This window comes from Coregonus clupeaformis, chromosome 11, assembly GCF_020615455.1.
Source record: "Coregonus clupeaformis isolate EN_2021a chromosome 11, ASM2061545v1, whole genome shotgun sequence".
Classification (NCBI taxonomy): domain Eukaryota; kingdom Metazoa; phylum Chordata; class Actinopteri; order Salmoniformes; family Salmonidae; genus Coregonus; species Coregonus clupeaformis.
In genome coordinates, this window is record NC_059202.1 from 46,480,526 (window position 1) to 46,494,866 (window position 14,341).

A 14,341-nucleotide genomic window follows, 5' to 3' on the forward strand; every position below is an offset into this window, starting at 1 on the left:
TCAGCAAAATACTATACCCGGCATCACCCCGTGTACAGTAGCTGGTGAGAGAGTACTGTAGGCCTACACGCTACTAGAACATTTTAGAGTATCAAATCACCTGGCAAGGCAATTAATGTATTTCTGGAGACTGCACTCAATCAACGATACGAATACATATCTCATTAGAATCAAACAGTTTAAAAACAAAGAAACCATCCGTGATCCAACAGCAGACACACACATACCACTCATACTACAATCAACACATACATGTTTGTAGTTTAACAGTGATAGAGCAACAACCAATCTATCAGGATGAAAACAACAGCAAAAAAAGTACATTTTCCCAATTTTGTAAGGCCCCATAGAAGACAATGGTACAATAAATACTGTCTGAGAAAATTAACTAGCTTTATACAGCTCCTGTACTGCCCTCCTCTGGCAGCTATCATTACACTGTACATACACTCCTGTCAATAATAATAAATACAATAAATAATTACCTTGCTTCTGGTCAAGATGATGTGGTGCTGAAAGTTGATAAGTGGTTTTCTATCGTGACTTTACAGTAGAAAACATTCAGTATTGCAAGCGTAAGGAGAATGTGTGATTTCAAGTAGACTGCCATACTGTCTTGTTACACATTTGACCTGTTTTTTCATAAACTAATTCAATTACCAGTTTCGTTTATCCAAAAAAAAAATAGAATAGGGCCGTTTCTTAATCGCCTGCAGAGTATGTTTTCTTTACACAAACACCAAACAGGCTTGTTGTCTGTAAACAAAATAATCCAGGAGAGAAAATAAATAGCATCGGACGCTTCATGCTGATTGATGTATGTTTGACTATTGGGGCGGGAGCTGACAGAATATCTCAGTTACTCACTGTACGCTGCTCTTGTTGCAATGTCTCAAACTCACAACAATATGGCCGCTACTGTATCAATCACTCCCCATGGTAAGAGCTGACCCCTGCTGCAAATCCGCCACCATTTAATATAAATGGTGCATACAGTCTTATTTCGGTCGTAAAGCATTAGTCATTTTACACAGTGCAGTATCACTCTGTGCTTGTCTTGTGCTGTACACCATTTGGAATAGCTGGTGCCCGGTTGCCTTCCGCAGCTACCTGTTGCTCCTTTGGATTTTTAGACAGGTGTCTTTTCCTGGCTGCAGACTCTACAGCGGTGTCCTCCTCATCTGGCGTCTCGTTCCTCTTCTCCTCCCTCTTCCTCTTGCCCCCCGACCCAGAGTACTCTTCCCCTGTCCGCCCCTCTGGCAGTCCCAGAACACATAGACATACTATAGCAGCAGCCTGTTCTGCATATTTCATTGACTTCTCCCTGCATGGATATAAAAGAGAAAGTGTTGTGTTAATACAGTCATTTTGCATTATTATGAGTTAATAACACTGCTATCAAGCATTATTATAACATTGTTATCAAGCATTACATTCACAGGGTTTAACTTGGTCACTCCCTGGGTGACTAACACATTCATTACAGTGCCTTCGGAAAGTATGCATACCCTTTGACTTATTCCACATTTTGTTGTTACAGCCTGAATTCAAAATTGATTACAAATATTTTTTCTCACCCATCTACACGCAATACCCCATAATGACAAAGTGAAAACATGTTTTTAGAAATGTGTGCAAATTAATTGAATACGAAACCAAAATCTCATTTACATAAGTATTCAAACCCCTGAGTCAATACTCTGTAGAAGCACTTTGGCGGCGATTACAGCTTTGAGTCGTCTTGGGTATGTCTGTATCAGCTTTGCACATCTGCATTTGGAGATTTCCCCTCATTCTTCCTTGCAGATTTTCTCAAGCACTGTTAATTTAGTTGGGGAGCAGTGGTGAACAGCAATCTTCAAGTCTTTCCACAGATTTTCAATGGGATTCAATTCTGGGCTTTGGGTGGGCCACTCAAGGACTTTCACATTCTTGTTCTGAAGCCATTCCAGCACTGCTTTGGCTGTATGCTTGGGGTCATTGTCCTGTTGGAATGTAAATCTTCGCCGCAAGCCTAAGATCGTTTTCACTCCAAGGCATCAAGGATTTGCCTGTATTTGTCTCTATTCATTGTTCCCTCAATCTTTACCAGTCTCCCAGTCCCTGCCGCTGAGAAGCATCCCCATAGCATGATGCTGCCAACACCATGCTGCCACCACCATGCTGACATTCCAAATATATTTTCAATACATTTTCTAAAAACATGTTTTCACTTTGTCATTATAGGGTATTGTGTGTAGATGGGTAATAAAAAAAAATATATATATATTTAATCAATTTTTAATTCAGGCTGTAACACAACACAATGTGGAATAAGTCAAGGGGTATGAATACTTTCTGAAGGCACTGTATAAACTCACCACAGAGACGATCTGTACTTTTTCCCCGTCATCGTTTCTATGGTTTGGAACGCCTGGTCTTGAGAGCGCTGTACCTGAAAACATCATACACAATACATGTTGTTAGAAATGCGCTCTGGTTTTGACAACTTGTATGTTGTAAGCCCATGGCTAATATAAAGTGGTCAGTTTACCGTCTGATATCGTGGTTGCTCCAGTTTCTTCTTGCGGCTCCACTCTAACAGAAACATCTTAGGGCTAAACTCGCCAGGGTACTCCCTCCTAACACACAAACATCACACTACTGTTCATAATATGTACAGTCATAATAATATGTACAATCATAATGTACAATATGTAATATTTACAGTCATAACAGTAATATATTACAGGAAATAACTGCCTACGTAGATACTAACTGGTGACTTAATTAGGGACTTACTATAGCAGGGGTGGGCAATTATTTAGACTCGAGGGCCACATCGGGATTTCAAAATTCAGCGGAGGGCTGCACAGATTTTGGGGGGACTGATTTGTTCTTCAAAAGCTATTTGCGGGCCAGAAAAAGGGTAGTTATTTGAAAACGTATAGGTCCATTATAATTTCTACATATTTTCTATCTAGCTTTAGATGTTCAAGAGCGGCCTGCAAAAAACTCAAACAGGAAGTACCAGTGACACGCTCAATACATAAGTGGTCCGGTGAAGCGGATGCTAATCTACAGGAATGTTTCGCTAGCACAGACTGGGATTCATCCGATAACAATGAGGAGTTTACCAAATCAGTCACCGGCTTCATTAATAAATGCATCGACGATGGCGTCCCCACAGTGATCGTATGTACATATCCCAACCAGAAGCCATGGATTACAGGCAACAGCCGCACTTGTGCTACCAGACCCGAGCACGACGAGCCCCAACATTTTCTTCATCAATAACTAGGGTCTGGGGTATCACTAAATTGATCATTAACATTTTGAAGCTGAGCCATTTGCTCGTGCTCTGCTGCGCAATACAGTCATATCTAACACCATAACATGGTGTCATAAGTGCTTCAACCATTATTTCACAGAAAATAAATGTTGGAGTTTTGTCGGAGTTTAGAGTGACGAATAGTAGCTAACAGCTAACTGCTCTCATGTCTTTTCATTGAGCAGAGCAACCCAAGCGGAGCCGTTGCTATGGTTACACAGGCTCAGAACCGCCATGAGCAGAGTGCATGCAGGGCACTAGTGACAGACATTGAGGAGCAAATAATGGATTTACTAACGGAGGAAGTTATTTCGGGTTTCGGTCAGGGCCGAGCCTTACATGTCTCAGAAGCAATCGGGCCTGGGTAGGGTAGGGCCTGAACGTCGCAGGCATGGATAGGGCTTGGGTTTAAAATGAATGCCCGTGCAGGGCTTTAATCTGCACTGAGCTAAAGGCTAGAGCTGCTGCTTTCAAGGAGTGGGACACTAATCCGGATGCTTATAAGAAATCCCGCTATGACCTCCGACGAGCCATCAAACAGGCAAAGTGTCAATACAGACTAAGAACAAATCCTACTACGCCGGCTCTGACGCTCGTCGGATTTGTCAGGGCTTGCAAACTATCACGGATTATAAAGGGAAACCCAGCCGTGACCTGCTCAGTGACACGAACCTACCAGACGAGCTAGAGCTAAATTCCTTCTATGCTCACTTCGAGGCAAGCAACACTGAACCATGCATGAGAGCACCAGCTGTTCTGGACAATTGTGATCTCGATAACCTTTAAAAGATCCTCAAAAACTTCTACAGCTGCACCATTGAGAGCATCTTGACTGGCTGCATCACCGCTTGGTATGGCAACTGCTTGGCATCTGACCGCAAGGCGCTACAGAGGGTAGCACGTATGGCCCAGTACGTCACTGGGGCCAAGCTCCCTGCCATCCAGGACCTCTATACCAGGCGGTGTCAGAGGAAGGCCCTAAAAATGGTCAAAGATTCCAGCCATCCAAGTCATAGACTGTTCTCTCTGCTACCGCACAGCAAGCAAAACTGATGTACCATGTCTGGAACCAACAGAACCCTGAACAGCTTCTACCCCTAAGCCATAAAACAGCTAAATAGTTAACCCGGACTACCTGGATTGACACTTTTTGCACTAACTCTTTTGACTCATCACATACGCTGCTGCTACTGTTTATTATCTATCCTGTTGCCTAGTCACTTTACCCCTACCTATATGTACATAGCTACCTCAACTACCTCGTACCCCTGCACATCGACTTGGTACTGGTACCCCATGTATATAGCCAAGTTATCGTTACTCATGGTGTATTTATTCCATGTATTATTATTTTTGTATTATTTTTCTCTCTGCATTGTTGGGAAGGGCCCGTAAGTAAGCATTTCTCTGTTAGTCTACACCAGTTTTTTATGAAGCATGTGACAAATAAAAAACTCAAACCTCCCCTGGGCCGAATTCAATGGGCTCACGGGCCGGATCCGGCCCAAGGGCCGTATGTTGCCCACTCCTGTACAGTAGGGTCGTTCCATATGATTTCAATCACTTTCTGACTGTACCCCTTTTGATTTGAATGAAACCTTCCATACGTTTGTGCATCTGTAACTTTCTCCCTCATCATTATTCATGATTCATTCAGGAATATCCGTAATCATGGTAGTATACACATTAATGTAGAAGTTTAGAAACATATTATTTTCTTATTTACAATAAAAGTGATTCCAAAACGACACAACACATTATTTAACATTAATTTCTATTGGACACAAAATAATCTGAAACACAACCAAAACAAACAACAAATGCATCCAACAAATGTGTAGTCACAAGCTTGATGCTATGAATATGGGACCAAATACTTAACTTTTTACTACTTTAATACACAGAAGTGAATTTGTCCCAACACTTTTGGTCCTCTAAAATGGGAGGACTATGTACATAAAGTGCTGTAATTTCTAAACGGTTCACCCGATATGAATTAAAATATCCTCAAATTAAACCTCATAGCAATTGTATAATTTCAACAACAACAACAAAATAGTCACTGTCCCAATACTTTTGGATCTCACTGTAATTGACGTTCGAGCTTTTATCAAGAAATCGAGGAATAGTTTGACAACCCTGTTTGTAAGCTTTCAAATGATATCGAACTCAACCGTTTATATTCTTATGGTATGCAAAATGGGTCAACTTTGAGCACCTCCATCTCCTGAATAGTTACTTTCTGACCACTTCCACCATGAGAAAATATCTATGAAATGTTTTGTTAAAATAAAAAGGGGTGCAGTCAGAAAGTAATTGAAATCCTATGGAACCTAAACAAATGTTTACAAATTGGTCTGAATGTCCCCCAAGTGACAACCGGCATCCCCAAAAAGAGAGATTAGGAAAAGCAGTTGTACTGTAAATGAATTTAGGACAAACCTTTCAAATTTCACACGCATTGTGGTGACATCACCATCTAGGACAGGGTGGTTCGGGTGATTGTGGTTGGTTTGTGGTTGGTTTGGATGGCTTCCTTTCTGGCTTGTAGTTCTGCCTGGGTCTTCTTGTAGTATTCCTGCAGCCCATAGCCGTCACTGGAAAACATAGGTGTAGAGTTAAATACCCAAATATCAAACTTGAGTACCATACCAATACTACAATGTTTGAGTACCTTTTACCAAAAAAGGAATAAGAATAATATATTAAATAGAACTACATTTACTAGGAAATGAACTGGAATACTGGAATTCACAGTTCAAGTTTTCTCTGACATCATGATTCAAAAGACGTGGTGTGCCAGATCTCTTCGTTGGTTTGGGCAGACTTTAGTTGCTTCCCCAGTGGAGACTCCACCTCATCCCTCAGCATCTGACACAGGCAGTACTTGGTGTTGAAGGCATGGTTGTCATAGCGGATGGCCTACAAATACAAAAAGCACAAACATTTCTTAATATGCTTCTAACATCACACAATTTATAATTTGCTTGGTAAAGTTGGTATATAGCAAGTCATCTCTGATTTAAGCCCTCTGTATTTTGTGATTAAGTAATTATCGGATCAAAAGAAAAATCTTGGATTACCTATGCAATTTTCATATGTCATACCACAATTTGTCAATCCACAATTAGGGCGTCATGAAATTTTGTCAGCCGGTAATTGTCATGCAAATGACTGCCGGTCTCACGGTAATTGACCGTTAATTAACATAAACATGTTTAGCATCTCAAGGCTTCCACGCATACAAGCTCCTGATGCGTGGAAGGCTATTTAGGCTATGATCTGAATGTAGTTATGTGTAGGCTGACTTTAGAATGGTGAGAAGCGCAGTAACTTTATGCCTAGCCTCAATTAGCTTAGTTAGCTAGCTTCTCTCGGGTTGATGCAGTCAAGACAGGTACTATGTAATCAGATGGGATGATAAATAACTAGCAAGAAGTTAGTCTAGCGCGAGTTAACAGCGGTTGCGGTCTCTCTCAGTGCCTGCTGTCTCTCTCTTAGTGCCTGCTCTGGTGTTCCAAGCCTCACACACACCCTGCATGGCCTCCGCTCCCTATAGCCTACAGCTGCTCACTCTGTGCCTCTCTCTCTCTCCCTTTTCTCCATGGCTCTGGTTTAATAAAGTAGCAAACCAATTGGCTTTTGTGCTGCATCCCTCACTCTGATCGGACCGGGTGCATAAGGGGATGGGTCTGGTTGTCCTTTAGGTCCTTTCGGAACGGGTTTTAAAAATGAATTTATGCATATCGGGTCCGGGGCTTTCCCGTATCCATTTCGGAACAGACCTCTAACTCCCATCACCATTTGTCTTCATCATTCATCATTCAGATTATTCAAAGGACAACCAGACCCATCCCCTTATGCTCCCGAGTGGCGCAGTGGTCTAAGGCACTGCATCTCAGTGCTTGAGGTGTCACTACAGACCCCCTGGTTCGATTCCAGGCTGTATCACAACCGGCCGTGATTGGGAGTCCCATAGGGCGGTAGGTTTGGCCGGTGTAGGCCGTCATTGTAAATAAGAATTTGTTCTTAACTGACTTGCCTAGTTAAATAAAGGTTAAATAAAATACAAAATAAAAATCATGAAGTGTTTAGAGAGTGATTAGCGGGACAATAGAGCGCTGAGTACCAGGCCGTTAGCGAGGGGCGTTAACAAGTTTGGTAGGCTACCCATCAGCTCTATTCATTTGCACAGTTTTGGATGGGATTACAGTGACCAACTGTCACAAGGAATTTGACTGTGGTCATGACTCGTGACTGCCGGTGTGGAGGTAATACGTTCACCGCGACAGCGCTATCCACAATATAATAATAATTAATAATATAATAATAATAATAATAATATGACAGTGATAGTTGAGTTTCCCGTTTTAACACAGTAAGGCTCCTGTAGAGTGAGGTAAGGTGGACAGAGGGCGGTGGACTCACGTATTTGAGGTACTCCTCCATGACCTCCTCCACAGACAGCAGTCCCTGACTGCGGAACACTGAGGGTTTCCACATAGCTGCCCTGGCAACCATCAACGAGGACGCCCGTTGGCCTTCCGGGAACTCCTCGATGTCAGCGTGTGCTTTGACCCGGTCCAGAGAACCTCCGCTACACAAGACAATGGAGGAGAGCACAAGCAGTTAACCCCTTACATTCATGGGAATTGGCATTTATGGATAGGGCAAAATTGAAAGCATATGCGTAACCATGGTAGCAATTCAAAGGGAACAGTTTGGAGATTATGGGAAATGTTTTAGACTAAAGGTGAGGACACAACAGTTCACCTGACTCTGTTCACAAGACTGAATCGAAACATTACACTGTTGATTTTATGAGCATTTTACATTTACCGCATTTGTTGATAACGAAATCTTAAAATACTCTGGATACATTCAGTAATACGATCAGAATATTCCTGGAAAATGTGGGGTAGGTGCAACATAAGACAAACAAATTACAATGGTTTCAGTGAGAGGTCGAACTGGTGTTTCCAAGTGGCAAAACACCTACCTATCCAAAGTTTGCACAGTCGCTAAGTAATTTCAATGCACTTTTATAACTATAAGGTGCCTTTTTTGCTCTCCTAGCTGTGCCGTTGAGGAACTAGAGCAAGCACACTAGTTGTTTTGTTTGGAACACAGCCCTGCATCCGCCTTTACACAATTACTGTTGTCAACAAAATCGGTCCATTATAAATCGCAATCTGGGTCAGGTGGCCGTAATTTGAAAGCTTGTTCTATTGTCAACATAACTAGCTAAATTATAAAATATGATTTTACACTGTTAGGCTTTCACAAGGCAATTCAGAGAAGCAGATCGTAATTTTTGAGTGCATAGAATGGAGTCATGAATGTGTTCAGATGCGTGGTCCGTGGAACATTTTCTTCACAAGAAAACAAACATACTGTAGGCTCATTCTTTTCAGGACAACCCAGGGTTTAACACCATGTAACTGTACATAAAACATAGTGATCATAAACGTTGACACTGTACCTGACATGAGTTTTATGATATGGAAATGGACTCAGGGGGGTTGGGCTTGTTTGTATGACATCAAAGCAGTATTTATTATAATCCTCAACGTCTCATATTTCAAAATACATAGAGTCCTCTTCATTTACAGCATTTCCCTCACTCTGACAACAAAACATTTGTAAAAGTTGCCCAATTAGCGGGAGGGATGGAGGTAACTTCTTGTCGAGCGCGGTGCTCATGTTCATAACGGCTGTCAGTCAAAACCCATACAGAGCTGTGAAATGGAGAACCTGAGCTCTAACCTCATGTATAGCATGTTACTGTACAGCCACTGCCTCCAATTTAGGCACTTATCAGTGTCCAAATCTGCCATTTTCAACCCATATACTGGTATGAGTCTAATTGGCTACGGATTAGATTCAAAAACTTTTATATCCTCAATGAGGAAATTCATTTTGTTGCATACAAACGCAATGTGCATGCAAAAAAGAGAGAGGGACCACTAAAAGAGATCAGTGTCAAGAGCAAGGACAGTCAGTCACAACCATAGAGATGAATCACTGATTTATCTCTGTGTTCACAACACCTTGAGAGAGACAGAGAGACTCACTTAGCGATGACAGGAATGGACACGGCCTCAGCTACAGCCTGGATGAAGTCACAGGGAACAGGGAGTCTTGGTCTTTCATATTTTAACCTGAGGAAGAAGAGGTAGTCATGAATTTGGAAATGCAAAACCAAAGAAAAGCCAATATGGTATAAAAAAGGTTAGGTAACTATAAATATGAAGATATACACTCCCCTACGTATTTATTTGGACAGTGAAGCTAAAACCTTTAATTTGTCTCTTACTCCAACATTTTATATGAAAGTCACCTTTTATTTGAGGGTATTTACATACATATCCGTTTGACCGTTTAGAAATGAAAGCACTTTATGTATCTAGTCATCCCATTTGAAGGTGTGATAAGTATTTGGACAAATTCACTTAGTTTATTACATTTCGTCAGAAATGTAGCATTCTGTCCCATATTCCTAGCACGCAATGACTACATCAAGCTTGTGACTCTGCAAACTTGTTGGATGCATTTGCAGTTTGTTTTGGTTGTGTATTTCGGATTACGTTGTGCCCAATAGAAATCAATGGTATTGTAAATAAGAATATAATATGTTTCTGAACACTTCTACATTAATGTGGATGCTACCATGATGATGACTAATCATGAATGAATCGTGAATAATGATAAGTGAGAAAGTTAGAGGCATAAATATCATACCCACCCCATGTTTTGGGGGCATGATCTTTGTGTATCTGTAACCTTCTCACTCATCATTAACAGGATGCATTCATTGATGCATTCATTTCTGAATAGTAAAACAGATATGTATGAAAATACCCTCAAATAAAAGGTGACATTCTGTATTGTCCCTCATATAAAACATTTGATTTCAAATCCAAAATGCTTGAGTATAAGGGGGATACCTAGTCAGTTGTACAACTGAATGCATTCAACTGAAATGTGTCTTATGCATTTAACCCAACCCCTCTGTATAGAGCCAAATTAAACATTTTAGCTTCACTGTCCAAATAAATACACACGGGAGTGTATACATGATTATATACACAAAATCAAGCATCTAAAATCAGATACACATTAATGCAACATAACAATGGGCATGACAAGAACAGGACTTTACCTGCCATGGACAGTAATAGCAGCCTCACTGGTCTTCTCAATTCTCTTGACAAGACTAAGAATATCTTCCAGCTAAACAGAAACGTCAGCCTGACTCACAAGCACAATTTTAAAGCCGGATGTAATATTTAAGAAGTTTGATGAATTTGGATAAAATGTCACATCCCATCTATCTTATTGCTGAAGAAAAGGCATTGACGTTTTGAAACTTACTGTGGGCAGGATTCTGATTTTACACGTCACTGGTTTGGACACTCCTTTCACAAGTGTTTTTAGAATCTAGAAAAGAGACAGATGAATGGAGGGGGAAACAATTTTTTGGTCACCAGTCCTCTATTCAAGTATTTCTGCAATTTGATCTTACTGATCATTTGTGGGGGAGAAGAGAGAGGCTACTCAGTACTCTGGGTCTGAGAGGACAGCATCTTCCATCCCACCCTGCAGGAGATACAGAGAAGTGAGGGGTCAGCAGACAGGCACCTCAGTGTGAACGTTATATTAGGTGTGAACTGACTGAACATTCATTATTGACTGTTTGTTGGCTGCTGACTGTCACTCATAGCTAACCTCAGTAGGTATTCCTTAGGACAGCCCATGTTCACATCGATGGCAGCCACATCATTCTCCCTACACATTACAAAGAGGAATACAGTGAGCTCCAAAAGTATTTGGACAGTGACATATTTTTTTTGTTTTGGCTCTGTACTCCACCACTTTAGATTTGAAATGATATCGTAAAAAAATTACAGCATTTTTGTACATAGTCCCCCCATTTTAGGGGACCAAAGTATTGGGACAAATCCACTTACGTGTATTAAAGTAGTCAAAAGTTGAGTATTTGGTCCCATATTCCTAGCACGTAATGATTACATCAAGCTTGTGACTCTACAAACTTATTGGATGCATTTTCTGTTTTGTTTTGGTTGTGTTTCAGATTATTTTGTGCCCAATAGAAATGAATGTTAAATAATATATTGTGTCATTTTGGAGTCACTTTTATTCTAAATAAGATTATGTTTCTAAACACTTCTACATTAATGTGGATGCTACCATGATTATGGATAGCCCGAATGAATCGTGAATAATGATGGCATGCCCTGGAAAGGAAACCTAGGAAATCCCGATGTGATACCATCCACATTGCATTATTTATGATTGGCAAAGGGATTTAATAGTGTGGAACTGCAGCCCGCAATTCGGGGCGTTCCTGCATGTTGGAACCCCCCCTTGAGCATCCCATTGGTTCCTTCATGAACACCCACCCCCCACCCCCGAGCATCCCATTGGATCCTGCCTGAATGTTAACAGAACTACAGGAAAACAGTGCCCGACAGGCAGTGGTGAAGGACACTGTATACCGGTCACCTGCTGTGACACCTTCAGACGGTCAGGCACGGTTTTCTCCGGCACACACACGAGGCGGGGGCGACACCATGTGCTAGCTAACTAGTTAGCTTGTTAGCGACACCATGTGCTAGCTAACTAGTTAGCTTGTTAGCGACACCGTGTGCTAGCTTGCTAGTTAGCTAGTACATGAGTGTCGACCCTGCCTCCTGTGTGCCGGAAAAACCGTGCCTGACTGTCTAACGGTGTCACCCCCGCCTACCGCTAGCACATCAGGTGGGAGGATGGAGGAACACCATGTGCTAGCTAACTACACTGAACAAAAATATAAACGCAACATGTAAAGTGTTGGTCCCATGAGCTGAAATAAAAAATCCCAGAAATGTTCCATAACTTATTTCTCTAAATTTTTTGGCACTAATTTGTTTACATCCCTATTAGTGAGCATTTCTTCTTTACCAAGATAACCCATCCACCTGACAGGTGTGGCATATCAAGGAGCTGATTAAACAGCATGATCATTACACAGTTGCACCTTCTGCTGGGGCCAATAAAAGGCCACTTTAAAATGTGCAGTTTTTGTCACACAACACAATGCCACAGATGTCTGAAGTTTTGAGGGAGCATGCAATTGGCATGCTGACTGCAGGAATGTCCACCAGATCTGTTGCCAGATAATTGAATGTTCATTTCTCTACCATACGTCATTTACAGAAAGTACATTATAAATTCATTAGAAGCTTAAAAAGACGCGTGTTGACTCGCTATTTCCTTGTGTCATCAAACCTAGCTGATTTGGTATAGAAATATGTCGCATACAACAGACATATCCACTATAAGAGTAACGTGTTCTAAATATAATATTTCCATTGAATAAGTCCCTGGTGTGTTGTGTGCTGCATACCTCACTGTATCTTGTGTATAAATCAGGCGAACCTAAAAAACATTAAAAGTTATGTAAGGGATAATCAACGAGGGGCTATGCATTCTATGGAAAATTGTCACGATCGTCATATGGAACAGACCAAGGCGCAGCGTGATGAACAAACATACTTTAATTAGTTAAAGTTTAAACTCAATACAAAACAAGAAACGACTCGTGACGTCCACGGTATCAATGACCGAACAAAAACCCACAAACCCAAAGGGAAAAACATACAGTTTAAATATGGCTCCCAATCAGAGACAACCAGCCAACAGCTGACACTCGTTGCCTCTGATTGGGAGTCACTCAGGCAAACATAGAATTAAACACAACAGAATTACCAACATAGAAATACACACATAGAATGAACACACCCTGGCTCAACATAATGAGTCCCAGAGCCAGGGTGTGACAGTACCCCCCCCTAAAGGCGCGGACTGCGACCGCGCCTCAACTGAACAAAACAGGGGAGGGCTGGGCGGGCATACCTCCTCGGCGGCGGTTCTGGCTCCGGCCTTCACCACCACCCTCCAATACACCCCCCATAGCGCCCCTGGTCCAGTCTGGCCCCGCCGGCAGGAGCAGGACTGGACTTAGCAGGAGCGGTTAGCTTCAGCTCCATAGTGGAGCAGTTGACCGGTACCTTACCAGGCACCGGTGACCCAGGCACGGGTTGTGCTGGACTGACGACGCGCACCCCTGGCTTGGTGCGTGGAGGAGGAACGGGCCTTACCAGGCTGATGACGCGCACCCCTGGCTTGGTGCGTGGAGGAGGAACGGGCCTTACCTGGCTGACGACTCGCACCCCTGGCTTGGTGCGTGGAGGAGGGATGGGCCTTACCAGGCTGACGACTCATACCCCTGGCTTGGTGCGTGGAGGAGGAACGGGCCTTACCAGGCTGACTTCTCGCACCCCTGGCTTAGTGCGAGTGGCAGGAACAGGCCGGGCCGGGCTGGCGACGCGCACCGTATACTTGGTGCGAGTGGCAGGAACAGGCCGGGCCGGGCTGGCGACGCGCACCGTATACTTGGTGCGAGTGGCAGGAACAAGCCGGGCCGGGCTGGCGACGCGCACCGTAGACTTGGTGCGAGTGGCAGGAACAGGCCGGGCCGGGCTGGCGACGCGCACCGTATACTTGGTGCGAGTGGCAGGAACAAGCCGGGCCGGGCTAGCGACGCGCACCGTAGACTTGGTGCGAGTGGCAGGAATAGGCCGGGCCGGGCTGGCGACGCGCACCGTATACTTGGTGTGAGTGGCAGGAACAAGCCGGGCCGGGCTGGCGACGCGCACCGTAGACTTGGTGCGAGTGGCAGGAACAGGCCGGGCCGGGCTGGCGACGCGCACCGTATACTTGGTGCGAGTGGCAGGAACAAGCCGGGCCGGGCTGGCGACGCGCACCGTAGACTTGGTGCGTGGAGCAGGGACAGGTCGGGCTGGGCTGGCGACGCACACCGTAGGCTTGGTGCGTGGAGCAGGGACAGGCCGGACTGGGCTGGCGACGCACACCGTAGGCTTGGTGCGTGGAGCAGGGACAGGCCGGACTGGGCTGGCGACGCACACCGTAAGCTTGGTGCGTGGAGCAGGGACAGGCCGGGCTGGG

At 43.5% G+C, this 14,341-nt stretch overlaps 1 pseudogene; it reads right to left on the minus strand.

Annotated features, from left to right (window-relative positions):
- Nucleotides 1-11,106, minus strand: LOC121577161 (annotated as a pseudogene).
- Between the last annotated feature and the right edge of the window lie 3,235 nt (nucleotides 11,107-14,341).